Consider the following 19796-nt stretch of genomic DNA (forward strand, 5'->3'; position numbering starts at 1 on the left):
TGGGTGTGAAGGGAGCAGGGTCATCCTCTAGCCCTGGCCCAAGTCAGGGGCGTCAGCAGCAGCAGCATCCATTGTTGGAGCCCTCAGCCTAAAGACCCTGGGGGAATTGAGCTGCTGACCTGGTTCTCAGCCCTAAGTGGCCCTGGGGTGAGGAAGAGTGCTGGCATGGTGGACCTGGTGGAGGATCTGGAAAGGGAATTCTACTTGTAGATCCTGGGCAGAAAATTTTTGGTATCTCCCAGACCAGAGAACAGGCCAGGAGAGGAATAAACTCCTCTTCCTTGATTGTGCCACCTTGGAGGAGCTGAGAAATTACAGGTCCCCAGAGTATACCTTCCTCTTGACAAAGGATGCAAAAATAAAGTAACTGATGGGGAAAATGCCCAGACAGGGGGGAAAAAATAAGACTATAGAAGGTTACTTTCTTGGTGAACAGGTATTTTCTTCTATCCTTTCAAGGGAGGAAGAACAATGCATACCATCAGAGGAGGACCGAAAAGTCAAGGCTTCTGCATCCAAAACCTCCAAAATAAATATGCAATGGTCTCAGGACATGGAAGAGCTCAAAAAGAATTTTAAAAATCAAATAAGACAGGGGGAGGAAAATTTGGGAAGAGAAATGAGAGCAATGCAAGACAATCATGAAAAGCAAGTCAACAGCTTGCTAAAGAAGACCCAAAATAATGCCATAGAAAATAACATTTTTAAAAATAGACTAATTCAAATGGCAAAAGAGGCACAAAAAGTCAATGAGGCAAAGAATGCTTTAAAAACCAGAATTAGCCAAATGGAAAAGGAGGTTCAAAAACTCACTGAAGAAAATAGTTCTTTGAAAATTAGGATAGAGCAGATGGAAGCTAATAACTTTATGAGAAACCAAGAAATTAAAAAACAAAACCAAAAGAATAAAAAAATAGAAGACAATGTGAAATATCTCATTGGAAAAGCAACTGACCTAGAAATCTAGAAACCTGGATCCAGGAGATACAATTCAAAAATTATGGGACTACATGAAAGCCATGGAAAGAGACTAGACATCATCTTTCATGAACTTATCAAGGAAAACTGCCCTGATGTTCTAGAACCAGAGAGTAAAATAAATATTGAAAGAATCCACCAATTACTTCCTGAAAAAGATCCAAAAAGAAAAACTCCTAGGAATAGTGTAGCCAAATTCCAGTGTTCTCAGGTCAAGGAGAAAATATTGCAAGCAGCCAGAAAGAAAAAATTTGAGTATTGTGGAAATACAATCAGGATAACACAGGATCTAGCAGATTCTACATTAAGAGATCAAAGGGCTTGGAATATGATATTCCAGAAGTCAAAGGAACTAGGATCAAAACCAAGAATCCCCTACCCAGCAAAACTGAGTATAATATTTCAAGGGAAAAATGTTCATTCAGTAAAATAGAGGACTTTCAAACATTCTTGATAAAAAGACCAGAGCTGAATAGAAAATTTGACTTCCAAACACAAGAATCAAGAGAAGCATGAAAAGGTAAACAGGAAAGAGAAATCATAAGGGAATTACTAAAGTTGAACTGTTTACATTCCTATATGGAAAGATAATATTTATAACTCTTGAAACATTTCTCAGTATTTGGGTAGTTGGAGGGTTATAAACACATAAACAGAAGGCACAGGGTGAGTTGAATAGGAAGAGATGATATCTAAAAAAATAAAATAAAGGATTGAAAGAGGAATATATTGGGAGGAGAAAGGGAGAAATAGAATGGGGCAAATTATCTCTCATAAAAGAGGCGTTGAAAAAGCTTTTTCAATGGAGGGGAAAGGGAGGAGCTGAGAGGGAAAAAGTGAAACTTACTATCATCACATTTGGCTTAAGGAAGGGAATAACATGCACATTCAATTTGGTATGAAAATCTATCACACTACAGGAAAGTAGGATAGAAGGGGACAAGTAGGGTGGGGAGATGATAGAAGGGGGGGAAATGGGAGAAGAGAGTAATAAGAAGTAATCCCTTTAGGGGAGGGACAAAATCTAAAGAGAGAATAGAATAAATAGGGGGCAGGATAGGATGGAGGGAAACATAATTAGTCTTTCACAACATGACTATTATGGAAGTCTTTAGCAAAACTACACATATATAGCCTATATTGAATTGCTTGCCTTCTCAGTGGGGATGAGTGGGGAGGGAGGAAAGGAGAGAAGTTGGAACTCAAAGTTTAGGGAATGAATGTTGAGAATTGCTTTTGTGTGCAACTGGGAAATAAGAAATATAAGTAATGTGGTATAGAAATCTATCTTGCCTTACAAGAAAAGAGAGAAGATGAGGATAAGGGAAGGAAGAGGTGTGATAGAAGAGAGAGCAGATTGGGGGAAGGGGTAGTCAGAATGCATGGTGTTTTGGGATGGGGCAGGGGAGAGATGGGAAGAAAATTTGGAACTCAAAATCTTGTGGAAATTAATGTTGAAAACTAAAAATAAATTAATTAATTAAAAAACAATTCAGTCACTTTTACAAATCAGGCCTAACTGTACAATTTATATTTACTATCTCAGCCCAGTGCTCTCAGTGAAGCAAGATCAGATTCTGTGGTTCATCTCTTTCTAATGTTCCTGTGATAACACTCAGGCCACACAGCGGCTCCCAATGTCAACCACTTTGCTACATGAGTTAATAAGGTGACTGATATTATGTCCACATCACTCCTGAATTGTGGAGCTCAGGTTTTCCATTTCGAGTTGATGATACAGAATGTCATAGGGCTTATCCTCCTCCCTATTAAAAGGTCCACACATTTCCTCATTCTAAAGTTCTCCAGATTCCATTCACTTGGAGAATCCTTTATGAAAATCTAGAATCCCTAGAGAAAAGTAATTGGCCCATGGTAGAAATTTGCTCAAAGCCCATAGCATCTTGTCTAGGAATAAAACAAGAAATGATGAAATGAGTTAAGACTGGACTTGAGTACTCCCATTGATGTCTCTGGTGGTCCTATGTCCACCAGAGAATCAATTAATTAACAAGAATATATTAAGCATCCACTTAATACAAGTGATATAAGTAAAAAGAATGACACCATGTTTGCTCACAAAGAGTCAATATTGTAATGGGGGAGACAGCAATAGTGGGGCTATCTAAATATAAAATTGATCCCCCACAATTCTAAAGTGAAGAGATACAAAGACATACAAGAAGAAGTAAATCTAAGGTAGTTTGGGGAAGGGCGCTAGCAGTCAGGGAAATCAGAAAAGGTTTAATTCAGAAGATGCTGCCTAATCTTTGTCTTACAGGAAGAATGAGACTGCTAGGTAAAGGCAAGGAGGGGTGAATGCCAGCACTAGCCCCAAGGACAAGAGATGGAATGAGTCTGGCATCTACCAAATGAGAGGAACTGGGGCTGGCCCCATTCAAGGCTCAGTTTGTGACTCCCCTCCCAAACTGCCTGCAATGACTCGATTTATATGTGTCTTTATTTATCTGTGGATCTGCTGTAGCCCACTTTCTTCCCCACAGGGTGTAAGCCCCTTGAGGGCAGGGACTGTTTCATTTTTGTCTTTGCTCAGTGCCTGGTGCATCATAGGTGTTTAATAAAATACTGAATTGTGAAGGCTGTTAGACAATGTCAATGTGTTGGTCCATTTTGCTGAACTGCTCATTTTCTTTTTTTTTATCTTTGTTCTAAAAGCTGGCTCACAAGGTAGGGGAAATGGGTAGAATTGGTTCAAAAACGAAGGTGTTGTCAAAACAAAGAATAGCAACAAAATTTATGAAAATAAAGACTGAAGTAACCTGAATTCAATTCAAGAGGTTGGAAATAAAGCAATCCATTTACAGTCTTTTCCTTATTGTGCCTCCTTTCGGTTTCTTGGAACCAGTGGCTCTCCCTGGAGCTCAGCCCCAGAGCCATCTCCTGCACTGGGCTTTTTCATTGTTCTCTCTGAAAACTGCGTAGTAAGTTTCCATGTACTTTTCTGCATCCATGGTACTTAAGTATTAACATGCTATGGAATCATAATGAACTTTCTATCTACTAAAACTTCAAGTCTTTTTCATTTAAACTGCTGTAGAATAGCAATAATAATTAAATTCCTTATATGTATCTTTTAAATATATTTAATATATATTATAAATATATTTAAATATATTAATAACTTTTAACCAGTTATAAATATAAATGTGTAAGTTTATAACTGGTTTCAATGCATAAGAGCTATGTCTCAGTTGATAAACAGTCAATGATATAAATAGGGAAAGGGGGAAAATCCAAGCTACCTAAGCCATGTGCAAAAAATACTCCAAATTGCTGGTGGAGAAATACAAAATAAAGCCACTCTGCAAGACTCCTTCAAAAATGATCAAGAAGAAAATGCAAGTGCTGCAGGGGCTGTGGGAAAGTAAGTGCTTCAGTGCATTTTGGACTGGCCCAGTCATTCTGGAAAGCAATTTGGAAGTCTGCCCAAAAGGTTATTAAATTTTGCCATACCCTTTAACCCAGTGATATTATGACTAGGTGTACATACCAAAAAGATCAAAAAAAAGAGGGGAGGGCAAAATACATTTGTTACATGCCTACCATGTGCCAGATATTGTGCCAAGGATTTTGCACGTATTGCCATGATTTGATCTTTATAACAACCCTAGGAGAGTGGTAATCTAAATTTTACATATGAGGAAACTGAGGCAGCAAATGACTCATATGTATAAAGTTACAACAGCTCTTTTTGTAGTAGGAAAGAACTAGAAACCACAGGACTGACCATCATTTGGGGAATAACTGAACACATTATAGCATGAAAATGTAACGGAACAGTATTGTGCCATAAGAAATCATAGAGTACTGCAGGAATAATCACAGTTAGGATTTATAAGGTTTTAAAGGTTTGCAGAGTATTTTACAAATATTAATTTATTTGATCATCCTAACAATACTGGGATATAAAAGCTATTATGATCACCATTTTACAGATGAAAAAAACTGAGGTACATTGTGTTGCGTTCATCCTTTTTTGCCGAAGAAGACAATGTCATCCAAGAAGTGATGGCAAGACTTGCACTTGACTTTGTCTTGAGTTTGGGAGGATTGTGCAAGGTCACCAGCCTCACTTCTCCTCCTGAGCCATCTGGATCCAGTGACCAGACATTCATCAGGGTGACTGGAGATGACGATAGATAGATAGATAGATAGATAGATAGATAGATAGATAGATAGATAGATAGATAGATAGATAGATAGACAGATAGATGGATATACACATTTCTCATCATTTGACTCTCTGTACTATTGGATTTTGACTGGTCATCAGAGGTCCAGCTAAAGTGAGATGGCAATGTTCAGACAATTTAGAAGATTTAGAAGATGTTGAAGGCAATCTGATCCTCCAGCAAAAGAAATAAGGACACTTAATGAAAATCGAAAAGATACACTGGGAGACCTTGGGCCCTTTAGGCCAACATCTTGACTCATTTAGGGTGTGGTAATGCCCATTCATTAAATAGGCCTGTTTAAGAAGTAGCCAGGGCATGGTCCCTTTAATGAGGCCAAGGAAAAGAAAGACATCAGGCTGGGAGGGAAACAGCAACGATACAGAGATTAAATAACTTCCCTAGGGTCACAGGGCTAGTACATGTCAGAGACTGGATTTGAATTCAGGTCTTCCTGGCTCCTACTCCAATTTTCCATCTACTATCTTCTGGAAAGAGAGAAAACTGGGAAGACTTGTATGAACAGATGCAGAGTGAAGTGAGAGGTAAACAGATGAATAATTTGTATCATTTTTTTTAACCCTCATAAACTTTGAAAGCCATAAAAACTGATCAACACTGTAACTAACTCTGATTTCATAGGACCAAAGATAAAGCTCACTGCCTTCCCTCCCACCGTCCCCCCAACCCTCACAAAGAGGCAATGGACGAGGGCTGCAGAAAGAAGTGTATTTCTGGCAAAAAGTCAAGGGGGAAATATACTTTGCTTGACTGTGAGTATTTGCTACAGTTTATGGTTTTTGTCTTGCTTTTCCAATGTTTTGGGGTGGGGGAGAAAAATTAATTTGTGTTGATGGGAAAAAAATAATAAATGCTTTATTTAAACCAACTTCTTAAGAGAAAGGACTGCACTTGCCTTTCTCTATATCCTCAATACTTAGCACGGTGCCTGGTACCAAGGATTTAAGAAACGCTTATTAATTTGATTAAATGACAATGAGGAGGAGTAGGAGGACTGACTTCTCTGTCACTTTCTGTCTACCTCCCTCCCTGGTAGAGAGAAGGAGTGTCCTTTTAGTGACAAATGCCTGCTATTGTTTGTTTGTTTGTTTGTTTTTTTGCTTTTTTCCCCACAGTCAAACTAAGATCCGAGGAATCATTGTTTTGCTGTTCCCTGCAACTGTGTTTTGTAATTAGACTTTATCTACACCCCACCTCCACTCCCAGTACACACACACACACACACACACACACACACACACACACACACACACACACGCAGTGCAAGATCTCCAGGTGATTTTTCAAGAGTAGCTTGGAGTCTTCAGTGAAGAAGGAAAAGGAAGGAAGGAAGGAAGGAAGGAAGGAAGGAAGGAAGGAAGGAAGGAAGGAAGGAAGGAAGGAAGGAAGGAAGGAAGGAAGGAAGGAAGGAAGGAAGGAAGGAAGAAAGGAAAGGAGAGAGGAGGGAGGGAGGGAGGAGGGCAGAGTTTGGACAGAAAGACATTTATTTAAACATGCTTAGTTTTCAAATCATGATTAGAGTTTTGAGTTTTGAGACTTTTGCTTTCAAAATAATTTTTTTAAAAAAGCTGATGATTCCCTGGGAGATGATCCTAGAAGCTGATCCATGGGCTGAGTGCAGCAGAGCTCCCTTCTGGAACTGAACTGCCAGGTTATTCTCCACCTCTCTCCTCAGAGTGAGTACTTCAGGTGAGCCCTGCAACTTTGACCATGAAGGTACTGGAGGGGTGTGAGAAGAAGGTGAGTTCTGGGCCCTCTCTTCCAAGATCACAGATCTTTGGAAGGGGTCAGAGCAAGAAAGGTAAAAAAGCAGCAGTTACATGAGCAGAAACCAACTCTGATCTCTCCTTTAGATCCCTGCCCAAGGCCTTCTCGTACTAGCCCAGCTGTTGGATCTCAGAAGTTCCTCTGCCCATTAGCTAAGGTTAAGATCAGCCCTGGTGAACTGCCTGACTTTTCTAGGGAAAAAAATGATCATTTAAGTCCAGCTGGTCCCTTGGGGCCCTCAGAGCCCTCCATATCCCCTGTGGGCTGGGAGTTCCCATGGTCAGGGCTATTGAGTGTGTCTCCAAATGGCTTTCCCAGGAGACTGTCAGGCTGTCTGACTTCCATTGAGAGGAGAAGGAGATTATGAGGCTTTACAAATATTTATCAAAAGGATTTACAGATGCTTAGCTTTTATAGTTCTCTGTTAATGCGGCTACTGCTGGCATCAGCAGCCCCCAAAATGGAATCCATGGTTTCAGAGCCAGGGAAATCAGGCTTCCACAAAGGATGCAGAGGTATCTCCTTACCCTCACAAAGGACCCTGGGGTCAGTTCAACATCCCTCTGGAGATGCCGCAACTCTTGATTGTCGTTCACCCTTGGGTGAATTACACCGTGGTGTATCGGGGTGCTGGAGCACAAAGGTAAGGAATGGGTGCTCGCCAACATAAAGTCTTACACATAGGTTCAAAAAAATTAACTTCACCAGGATTGGGGGAAGGGGTGTAAGCATGGCCAAAGCAATTGGCACCAGGGGGAGGGGGCTGACTCCAGGGTCAGAACACCTCCATTCAAATCTGACCTCTGATGTATTGGGTGACCTTGGACAAGTCAACTGACTACTCTAAGTTTGTTCTTTCAGCTTTAAAATGAAGGGACTGGACAAGATGACCTCTGAGTGACTTCTAGCTCTGGTTCTAGGGTCCTGTGAGTGAAAAAGTTCTGGGGGTTTTAATGGATGACAAGCTCAGTATGAGTCAACAGGGCAATAACTTCAGGTTGAATCATTAACAGACACAACAGACACAACATGAAAGGGGTCTTATCATCCAGGGCTGGAGGGGTGACGGCACTGCTGTCCTCAGTTTTAGACAAATGATGTCTGGAGGGAGGGTGGTGGTCTCTTCTGGGCTTCCCATCTGAGGAAAGCCATTGGTAAGCTGGTCAGTCAGTTGGCATTCAGTAAGTCCCTACTATTTGCCAGGCACAGATCTAAGAGCTGGAGACACGAGGGCAGATGAATGTCCAAGAAAGAACAATGTGGATGATGAAAAAGCAGGAGATCAGCTCACATGTGATCAGCTGGAAGAATAAGGTACAGTTAGCCTGGAGAAGAGGAAGGCAGACTGGGGACGATGTGAGCTGTCTGTGACTATGCCAGGGCAGAAGGAAGGATCATCTCTGTGCTGTCTGGCCCCAGAGGCCAGGGCCAGGAGAATGGGCTAGGAGGAGGTGAAAAAAGGAGAATTGTTAGCAGGACAGCAAAACAAAAACCTTCCCAACATGTGATGGCCAGAAACTTTGCCTCCAGGATGATGACCTCCCAGAGGATATTTGATAAATACTTAGCACAGAGCCTAGCACGTAGAAGGTGCTTAACAAAATAATTGTTCCTTCCCTCCCTCCTCCCCCATTAAAGGTTATTCAGGTGTCTGAAGCAAAAAATACCAAGTAATTGGATATGAGAAAGGGTAAACAGGTGAGGGAATCAGGAAAGGACTTACTGTGCAATGACATTTGACTAGAGATTGTCAATGTCAGTGGTCAATCTGGGTGCTGACCAGGACTTAGTCTGCAGCCTCCTGTCTGAGAGTATGTTCTGAACACCCAGGGGTGCTGAGTGGTAGCGGGAACAGCTGAGTGATTGAAAACTAACATGCTGAAAATAAAGGGAAATGTGCCACTAAGATTTTATAATATTCATTCCTTTGGGGGACAGGATTTTGCTTTTCTTTGTTTCAGTCACATAAAGCAACGCTAACACACAGTCATGAGGGTGCATTCACTTTCTAAAGGAAGACGCTTTTGTGGGGGAGTCAAAATCCCCAAGGTCTTGGGCTGCTTCCCTCTAGGTGTACCTACTGTCAAACAGCCCTTTGGGGAAGCTGCAAACTAAGACAAGCTCTCGGAAAGCATGATGAGAGTTTGGGGGATGAGTGGACTAGAGGGAAGTCCTGGAATCTTGTTTTTCAGGTGTGTGGGGGAGATTTATTAAACATCCATCATTTTCCATTCATGGTTGTGCTCAGATTTGCGGGGTAGGTGACCCTGGGCTGCATCATCAGTTCCACTTTTGTTCAGAAAGCTTTATCCCATTCCTACCTTTGTTTTTTGGTGGAGGTAAAATTATCTTGTGATACTCAGATTCCCTTTCCTTTGTATTTGAAAGTCTCCTAATCTCTTACAGAACTTATTTCTGAATTAAGTTGATAAATTTACACTCTATAAGTCTTAAAGTTTGTAGCTTTGTTTTTGATTGGTTGGTTTTTGTTGGTGGTGTTTATTTTCTGGAAGTGATCTATGAATTTTTAATTAGTGTTTCATTTTCTGTGTTCAGGAGTTCTGGGAGGTTTTCTTGTGTTATTTTTTGCATGCATTTCTTAATGTGTTTGTTGCATTATTTCTTATAGTGTTCAGGTTTTTTGATTTGAAGTGTTCTGGGAAAACTTAGGTTCTCCCCAAAAGAGAGTTTTAGGTTTTCTCTATACATTCTGTCTTTAAGATAAACATTTTTTATTTGGACAAAGAACATACTTTCATTTAATGTTGTCATTTTTTGCTTCTCCTCTTGTAAATTGTCCTTTCCTTTCATGCATTTATATTCTCTATGACTGTTCTCTTTGACTTCTTTGGTGAGACTTGCCACCGCAGATCCAAATTTTTCTATTCTGCTAATTATTTTTGCAGTGGAAGCCATACAGTGTGCTCTCATAATCTTCATTTCTCTTTCAAACTTCTCCGGAACATCATGGTATGGTTCCCTGCTCTCCTCAAATGCCAGTGTTCTTTGTCTCATCAAGTGTTAAATTGTTTTACAGTATTTACATTTAGATACCTATATTCATTTACTAAATATGGAGGTCATAGTTCTTTCTCCTGTTAATGTTTTCCCTTTTTATCTGCTTATATTCACAGTCTTTGAATTTTCTCCTTCCTATGATTTTAGTAATTTTAGTCTTTCTCCCTTATTTTTTTCTGTTGCTTCTGAAAGTTGTAAGCTGGGTCTCAAAGTTTCTCAACCTCCTTCCATTCTGGGTAAATTATGGTTCAACCTCTGGCCGAGGAGACTTGGGAGGGAGGTACAGAATGGACGGAAGCTGAATGCTGAGCCTTTGCCTCAGGCTTAGTGAATTGTTACACAGTACTTACACACACACACACACACACACACACACACACACACACACACACAGGTGTCCTGCCCCATTCCCACTCTCCCCCACTTTTCCTGCCCACTATTTCAGAAAGCTGCCATTCTGGTCCTTTTACAGCTGGGGGCTGATTTCTATGATCTGGGTTTTGGATCCCTGAGGATCTTTTAGGAGGTGGGGTACATTTGTGGAGCTGAGCTAACTCATTCCCTCTGTCCTATTGCTCCCCTGCAGAAATCCTTTGCAGCACAGAAGGCTGCTATAGTTCTTGCCACTGAAGGTCCAGCAAACTCCCTCCACCTGGAGTCAGACTCTCCATGGTACCAGAAAGAGGAATGGAGAATGGAGACGTGGGGCTTTGTAGCAGCCCATTGGATTGACTAATGTAGCTCTTGTTAGAATGGGTTGGTTAGCTATGGTAGACTGGTGGGCAGTGGAGGGAGGGGGTACTCAGTGGCTCTAGGTAGGTGAAATTTCATTTTTTTAACGTTCTTTTGGGTTCCTGAGTGTCCTAGACCATGGAGATAGAGAGACTGATTTCTCTTTAATGCATAATGTCTGTTTTGGAAAGATTCCTGTGTCTGTCTATGCTGGTCCTTCACTTTTGAAGAAGACGATGACATCAGAGAAATGATGACATGACTTGCACTTGACTCTGTTTTGAGTGAGGGAGGCTGTGCAAGGTCACCAGCCTCACTTTCTCCTCCTGAGCCATCTGGGTCTAGTGACCAGATATTCCTAAGGATGACTGGAGATGACCCAGGATGCCATGGGAGACCTTGGTCTTTTCAAGTACTCACTTAGAGGGAGGTAAAGCCCATTGAATGAATAGGCCTCTTTAAGAAGTAGTCAGGGAATGGCCTTTTTAATGAACAAAAGAAAAAATAACTGAATCCACAGAAACTGTTGCTAGTGACAGTCACTCTAAACCAGCCATTGAGTGGAGCTTGGGCAGGGATCTGTTGTTGTCCAGCTCATGGGCTTCAGAGTGCACTCTGAGAGAGAGAGAGAGAGAGAGAGAGAGAGAGAGAGAGAGAGAGAGAGAAAGGGAAAGAGAGAGAGAGAGAGAGAGAGAAAGAGAGAGAGAGAGAGAAAGGGAAAGAGAGAGAGAGGGAGAGAAAGGGAAAGAGAGAGAGAGAGAGAGAAAGGGAAAGAGAGAGAGAGAGAGAGAGAGAGAAAGGGAAAGAGAGAGAGAGAAAGAGAGAGAGAGAGAGGGAGAGAGAGAGGGAGAGAGAGAAAGGGAAAGAGAGAGAGAGAGAGAAAGGGAAAGAGAGAGAGAGAAAGGGAAAGAGAGAGAGAGAGAGAAGGGAGAAGAGAGAGAGAGAAGAGAGAAAGGGAGAAGAGAGAGAAAGGGGAGAAGAGAGAGAGAGAAAGGGAAAGAGAGAGAGAGAGAGAGAGGGAGAGAGAGAGAGAGAGAGGGAGGGAGGGAGGGAGGGAGGGAGGGAGAGAGAGAGAGAGAGAGAAAGGGAAAGAGAGAGAGAGAGAGAGAGAGAGAAAGAGAGAGAGGGAGAGAGAGAGAGAGGGAGGGAGGGAGGGAGGGAGGGAAGGAGGGAGGGAGGGAGGGGGGAGAGAGAGAGAGAGAGAGAGAGAGAGAGAGAGAAAGGGAAAGAGAGAGAGAGAGAGAGAGAGAAAGGGAAAGAGAGAGAGAGAGAGAGAGAGAGAGAAAGGGAAAGAGAGAGAGAGAGAGAGATTAGAGAAAGTATCAAGTCCCAAGACAGGGACCCTCCACTCCCTCCTCAGGCGTCCCCTTCCCCTTTAGGGCTTCTCTGATTTTTTCTGACATCAGGCCTCAGGCTTGCTGTGTGTAATTTCCCTCCCTTACTCCTACCTCTGGGGCCAAGTAGAGCAAGTCTACACCCTCTTCCTTAAAGGTAGCAAGGTGGTGCAGTGCTTAGAGAGGCAGACTTTGAATCAGGAAGATTTAAGTTCAAATCTTGCTCCAGACTCTTCTTAATTGTTAGACTGTGAGCAGGTAACTTAACCTCTCTCTGCCTCAGTTTCCTCATCTGTAATATCAGGATGCTAATAGCATCTACTTTCCAGGGTTATCAAGTTTCAAATGAGATAACAAGTGTGAAGTCCTTTGTGGGCCTTAATGCATGACTCATGCCAGTGGTGATGATGACAGCCTTTCCTATTATGGCAGATAGCCATTGTGTCCCTCCTGAGTGCCCTCTTCTCCAGCAATGACTGTCCTCTCATTGTTTGGCTGTGCAGCAGTGATGCCCCTGGTGTGGGTGGAGGGCTAAGAGAGAGCCTGAACCTGTTCAGAGTCAGGCATCATCCCCTCCAGGAGCTCTTATATCTGAGTGGAAGTGAGAACACCCAGAGAAAGGTCCTGCTTCCCACCCCTCCTCCCCCCATCCTCAAGGGCTCTTGTCTTCCTGTACACACAGGAAACAAAAGAGCCAGATATGTAAACGTCCTTTGATTTCCTTGGGAAGTAAGTTTGTATGCACAAATTATTAATATCCATTGTTTGTTATCACGAATGGAAAAAGTAAGTAGCTTATTACCTGTCCATACAAAATTTTTGGTTTCTCAAAATTCATAAATGAGATACAGCATGAAGCAGGGAATGGAGAGCTGGCCTTTGGGGGTAGGGAGAAACAGAGACAGACAGAAATAGAGAGAGACAAGAGGAGAGAGAGAAGAGGAGAGACAGAGAGTGAGAGAGACAGAGTGAGAAAGAGAAACAAAGAGAGACAGATGCAGAGCGAGGAGAGAGAGAATTACGTCAATGGACAAGGCAGGCAGACAGACAGTCAGATTGTTTTAAGTGATTGTGAGGATCTCAAATACTGTTTCTGATATGTACTGACTGTTTGACCCTGGGCAAGTCACTTAACTACTCAATGCTCCAGGCACCAGTCTTAAATTTTAGCTGCATACATGACACAAACCTGCTTTGGCAGAGAAGTTTCCTTATCTGGGAGTTCCCTCTGCCAATGAAATCTGGGCTCCAGTCCCTGGCTCCAGTGCCCACAGCTGTACCAATGAAGACACAGATCTTATACTTGGGAGCAAGTATAAGAAGGCATAGGAGAGAGGGGAGAAGAGCCTTGAGCCCAGCGCCAGGCCCCTGGGCCTATCAGAGCCCTGTGACCAGGGGAAAATCAATTCCCATCTACAGAAGCAATCTCATCTAATAAGTGAGGGTCACAACACAGGCCGCACCTCCTGCACCAGATCCATGAATGAATCAAAGGGGATATTGGATGGAGAACACAGTGAAAAATGCTACATAAATGCCAGCTGCTAATGTCACTGTTGTGACATTGAGAAGGAGAAGGGGCTGCTGGGGTATAACCCACTGGAAAACTACTGAGGAAGGGAGCAGTCCTAGCAAGCTGGACATGACTCAGATGAGGCTGGACTTCTTCCCTTTTCCCTTTTTACAGACCAAAACAAATCCAAAAAGATTCTCAAATGCTCCTTCTACCGTGGATGGATGAGTGGGTGGAGAAATCCCCTCGGAACTGCTTTGTCCATCCCAGACAAGCCTTCCCAGTGTGTGAGCACTGCATTTACGCAATAATAAAAGGAGAAGAAAGGAGGGAAAAATGAGGATTTGATTATTTTGCTGGTTGAACAACAGCCAATAGCTCGTACCTCTCCCTTCAGAACAAGATGATTTTGTGGTGATATCACCCATGACCACATCCAAGATCTGAGCCGATGAAGGCCAAGAGTCATCTGAGATGCCTCATAAAGAGGGAGATGATCTTCGGCCCCATTTCCTTCATATCCATTTTTCTGGCCTTTCCTAAAAGATTCTCAGCTCTTGGCTGCTCTAGAAAAAGGTCGTTAAGCCAAGCTCAAAACTTGAAGCCCCACCCTTTGGCCTCCCCATCCTAAACCTCTTTTCTATAACTAGAAACATCAAATGAAAATAATGAGCATAAAATGAAAACATCAAAATGGTAAAACAATAATATTCTGGAAGGGGAAGAATGTGGAGTTCCTTTCAAGCTGTGCCCACATCACTGACCATGCTAGCAAACACAAGCAGCCTGGCCCACTTTAAGGTCCATCTTAAAGCCACAACTTCAACAGTGGCCTAAGCATTTCTCATTTCCAATCACCCTGTGGAAATGAGACACAACCAACAGCCAGTGCATTGTGCTGTATGAGCCACCGCATCGTACAGGGTGGAAGAAGCATCCAGAGTTTCTCAAATAGCACTGTGGTGTCTGCTCTAACTTAACAGGGTGATTTGCAGGCAAATCCTGCACAAACTATTTTCTCCTAGAATCAACGTTTGCACCAACCAAATGAACGGAGTTAAATGCCGTCATGAATAATTAGTTAGAATCTCTGAGTGTAAGCTTCTAAACTAATTCATGAGGGTTTTAATGAAAAAGATAAAGTGTTTGAATTAACCATTCAACATAAAAATAGCAAAATACCATGTGGAGAACTATATAAAAGAAACAGCAGCTAATTACTCATTGGCCTCATCCCTTTGAACTTCAATTGTTATTAATTACTGTTTAACTAAACCTTGGGATTTCCTCTCCTTGAGCTCAGAATATGAAGTCTCATGGACACAGCCTGTAAATGTATTGCACGACTAGCTGAGCTCCCTCTAATTGGTGCTGATTAATTGGTTAGGACTTTATCTAAGCCAATGCTTTGCTCAGTGGAAGTTCCCAGCATCTCTTGTTGAATAAGAATTACCATTCTTCAGGCAATTTCTCTCCAGTTGTCTTCAAGTTGGCAACGCTCAGCTTATCTCTTCTGTGTCCAAAGGGGAAAAAAAAGGAGAAGGAAAGAATGTTGTGAACTCGGGCCCACAGCCCGATTTCCCTGAGGTGGTTTTGTTCTAATTAGGTGAGAGTTTGCTCCGGTAAACACTTTGCTGGCCTTCCCTCCTCAGCCTCCTTTCTCCACAGAACTCTGCTGCCTCTGGTCCATGATTGTAAGGATGCTCTCAGACTTTCCGATCTTCCCAACTTGAATCTGTGCTAAAGGCCAGGCCCTTTGTTCCTCTGGCTCACTTTACTGCGCACGTAGCTTTAACAGGATGGATGTTCCGTCATTATAAGTTGCATCCTCACAATGATATTGTGAAGACCTGAGTAATTCTGGAATTCCACTTTCTGAAAAGGGACCAATTACTGACTGGGGATTAAGGGGCAGCGATGACAGTAAGCACTCAGTAAGCACCTAGTAGGTGCCTAGCACTGTGCCAGGCACATTCCAAACATCATCTCATTCGATCCTCACGACAACCCTGGAAGGTAGGTGTCACTTTTATCCCTTTTTTATCCTTATTTTTATCCCAATTTTACAATTGAGGAAACGGAGGCAGGCAGCATAAGTGACTTAAGGGTCAGATGGCCACTATCTGAGGCCAGGTTTGAACTCTGGTCTTCCTTTAGACGATATTCTATTTGTTTATTCTCCCCTCACTTTTATCAGGCAGGCAGATAAATGTTGCAAATAATAATAGTTGCTATTTATTATTGTTCTTGCTACCATATGTATATATAATCTGTGTCTTTAAATGCTTTATATATGTTGTAAATAATTACATTTTATCCTGCCGATAAAGATAACAACAACACCTAGTGTTTGTATGGCACTTTAAGGTTTACACAATCTTCTCTCCTTTCAGTCTCTCAACAACCCTGAGAGGCAGACGCTATTATTATCTCCATTATAGAGGTGTGGAAACTGAGGTAAACTGAAGGTAGGTGTCTCAGGTAGTGCCTGAGACTGGATTTGGACTCATCTTTCTGACCCGAGCACCCAGCTGCCTCTGGGAATCAGGTGTTCCTATTATCTTCATTTTGAAAATGAGGAAACTGAGGCTTAGAACACGTAAGTAACTTGGTCAAGATCACATACCTAGCAAACGCCTGGGGTGAGATTTGAATATGAGTCTTCTTGACTCCAAGTCCAGCGTCTTACACACTGAGGCACTGATGGCTCTCGCCCTTTTTTGAAACTACAGGCACTTTCCTCCAATCAGGTCTTTAAAATGCATTCTTCCTTTGTGACCTCAGGGTGGAGTGGATGTCCTATGTACCGTGATAGGAGGGAACCACCCCATACAAAAATTAAGAACTGAGAAAAACCTCTTTCTTTCTGCCTCTCTCTCTTTCTCTCTGTCTCTGTCTCTCTCCATCTCTGTCTCTTTGTCTCTCTCTGTCCCTCTCTCTCTCTTTCTCTCTGTCTCTGTCTCTCTCTGTCTCTGTCTCTCCCTGTCTCTCTCTGTCCCTCTCTCTGTCTGTCTCTCTGTCTCTCTCTCTCTCTCTCACCCCTGCCACCATGTTGCTTGGAATTCCCATTTCTGGTGACAACATTAACTTATCAAATGACTCTCTCTGAATCAAAGGGCAAAATTCCCTTAAATTTAGTTGCATCCAGCAAACAATGTGATATGCTTACTTGTCATTATCCATTGATACCTTTATAAGGTGACCAGGAAACCCTTTCATGCTTAGATCCCTGTAGCTCCTCCAGGTTACTCTAGTACTAGCACACTAACTCTTTCCATTGATCATAGAAACCTGGAAATTCCTTCTACCAATGAATTGGAGGAAACATCTCAGAAAAAAAGACTTTTCATTAAACAGCATTGTCAGATTAGTGGCAAGGCAAATCTTCACAACTCCCACCCTCTTACACATAGGAGTATCTTCTCCCACAGATTAATCCAAGACATTGGGAGAGAGGATATGCAGGAAACATATGTAGCCTGGCATCCACGTGAAGGGGCACATTTATAGGGAACATATGACGAGGATGCGTGGGGAGTCTGGAGTGGCCACAGAGGTCCTAGGAATACCTGGGAGGAAGAGGAGGCAGGCCCTAGCAGGAGGCTGAGAGCCACCAGCTTCTTTCTACCTGGGATCACCACATTCATCCTCAGCATACAAAGCTTATTTTTCCGGGATCATCCTGGACATTGTTTGCCTAGGCCAGATTGACCAATGAATTGCACTGACACCCAGATCGCCTCCCTGTGAAGCAACAACCTGAGCCCTGCGCTAGGAACAGTCAGCACCGAATACTTGTGCATATAACTGAATTCAGAAGCTAATGCATTCTCCCCTCAGGGAGCATCTCCCCTGATGCATTTTTCATGAGACAATATAAACACATTGATGGTGATCATTCTCTTAAAATAATGACTTTTTAGCTACTCAAAATTCTCATGTCCAGCAGCCCCTCACTTAAAATGCCTAATTTACGAGACATTCATCTCTACAGTTACCTCATACTGCTCCCTGCCCCACCGCATGAGGGTCAGAACTCCTGGGGGTGGTACCAGTACCATCTTTGCCCATGGAGTAACTTGGGGGAGCCCATAAGCATGGGACCATTGGAGTAGCAAAGATCTAGAAATCAAAGGCAGTCTTCTGAGTGAACCAGGTCAGAAGAAAGCCAGCATTCTTTCACGGACCTCCATGTATGCCTTGTCCATGCAGTCTAAGAGACAATTGACATTTGTCAAAACCAGATTCTCAGAATCCAAAGGCCAGGCCTTTTGGTGAGGATAGTTGGGGTCCTTTCCTCCTCCTCCCCTCCTCCCCCCGAGCTCCCAGTGCCAGCTTCCAAGGAGCCCTGGGAGCAGCTAATGCTGCAAACGAAAGAGATTCCTGAATGGGAAAGGCTCAGGGCCAGCAGGAATTCCAGCCCTGTAAATATTTATAGTAAAAGCCTCTAGTCTGGCTCCTGATGCAGAGATGTGAAGACTAAATAAAAAAGAGGATACTTTAGGTCAGAGCTTAGATTCAGCACAATCATCTGATTAGAAGAGACGATGCCATTCATGAAGGCCTGCTGCTGGAGGCAGGGAGGATTTGACTCCACTTTGGGCTGTGGCTGGGGCAGGGGAGGCTCCTCTGAGTCCTGAGCTCCACAGTTAAGGGCAGCATAAGGGGTGGTCCCAGAGGGAGTCCCAGGGGAGCCTTTCAACATGGAAATGAGGCCCTGACCCCTCAGGTCAGCCTGAGCCCAGCATTCCTGCATGGCCGCAGTACGGATGGGACCAGAAGCACCCAAGTGGGCATGCAGAGGAAGGAGGTGCCCAGGGCAGGCTGGCACTTCTAGGGCATAGGTATCTAAAGGGCATTCACAGCCTCTTCGAATCCCAGATTGAAAGCTGGAAGTCATCATTTGGGCAGTGCAGTTCTATCTCTCCATTTTACAAATGAGGAACCTGAGGTAAGAGGCTTGCCCCCAATCACACAGTGAGTGCAGGTTGTGGGATTTGAACCCAAGGATTAGATAAAAGTCCAAAGAACTTAGGCTATAAAACCTGGTGCCTGAAGAGGTGGGGGGAGCCTATGGGTGCAGAGTACTGTATACATGGCTGCTGTGCCTGCTGATTTGGCTTCTCTCCCTCTTTGTTTCAAGAGCAGTCTCCCTGAGGGAAGGAGAGTAGCCCACCCCAAGGTGACAGCTCCAGAAATAAGCAGTGTCTGGCTGAGGACGCCTTCCCATCCAACAGCCCTGTTTGGGCCTCCACATGGGGTCCCTCAGAGCGATGGTTCCAGAGTTGTGCCTGGCCTCAGCAGGGGAGGGTGAGCACAGGCTGGCAGGCAGACTCAGCCCCTCTGGCCAGAGCATCTGCTCTCCCAGGTGCCTGGCCTAGGGAAGGATGGCCCCACAAACACAAGTACTTTCCACCTTCATCTTCCTCAGCCTTCTTCAGACTCAAGCGTGGTGCCTCCTAACCAAGTGATGAAGCTCCTTACTTCCTCAGATATCCAGAGCACTTTGTCTCATCTCTTTTTTTCTATTAAACCAGAATTTTCTCAGAAAGTGCATGTGTGTGTGTGTGTGTGTGTGTGTGTGTGCGTGTGTGTGTGTGTGTGTGTGTAAAAGAAACAATGGAGATTGCCACAAACCGAAGAGGGGTTCATGAGCTGGAGACCTGCTCTGTCTCATTGCTCATTCTCCACCTTGTGATTTATCCACATGGGGATCTTCTGGTGTGGAAGCTCCCTCCATTCACATCTAGCAGCTGGAAATTGCTGTCTCAGAGTTGACTGGGTTGAGGACCTGCCCACAGTTCAGACGTCATGAGGACAGAAGACTCAAGCCCAGGTCACTCCCACATCCAGCCTCTGCCCTGCCACTACAGTTCTATGGACAGGTTTGCTACCCCTCTCCTTGAGGCCAAGACCTGGGTCTTTTCTCTCATGGCATGCAGGGAGCCTGGCATAGTTCTGCACATAGCAGGCCCTTTGATGCCGATTGAGTGGAAAATTACCCTTTAAAGAAGCTGCTAATTGATAGTAAACAGTTGTCCAGGCTTTCCACATCTGTTTGAAGGTTTTCAAAGGGAAAGCTGAAGTCAGCGATGATGGGAAGCTGCTTCTAAGTCTGGTTTCCCCTTCAGCAGCCCCCTGGACTCGCTCCCCAGGGCCAGTGGGGAGATGCTGAACAGGCCCCAGGAGCAAGCGCAGTCCTCTTTCCACTCATGCTACTAGATTATTGAAAACAACCCA

At 43.5% G+C, this 19796-nt stretch overlaps 2 long non-coding RNA genes across 2 annotated transcripts in view; one reads left to right on the top strand and one right to left on the bottom strand.

Moving 5' to 3' along the window:
* LOC140532407 (uncharacterized) overlaps positions 1–19796 on the bottom strand; it is a 110368-nt gene that overhangs the window by 62048 nt on the left and 28524 nt on the right. The gene's annotated exons all lie outside the window — the stretch shown is intronic.
* LOC140532406 (uncharacterized) lies at positions 15855–19107 on the top strand. Its single transcript, XR_011976499.1, has 2 exons — positions 15855–18507; positions 18700–19107. It is a non-coding gene; the product is annotated as an uncharacterized lncRNA (long non-coding RNA).

The sequence above is a fragment of the Notamacropus eugenii genome, chromosome 3, assembly GCF_028372415.1.
Source record: "Notamacropus eugenii isolate mMacEug1 chromosome 3, mMacEug1.pri_v2, whole genome shotgun sequence".
NCBI classification, from domain to species: domain Eukaryota; kingdom Metazoa; phylum Chordata; class Mammalia; order Diprotodontia; family Macropodidae; genus Notamacropus; species Notamacropus eugenii.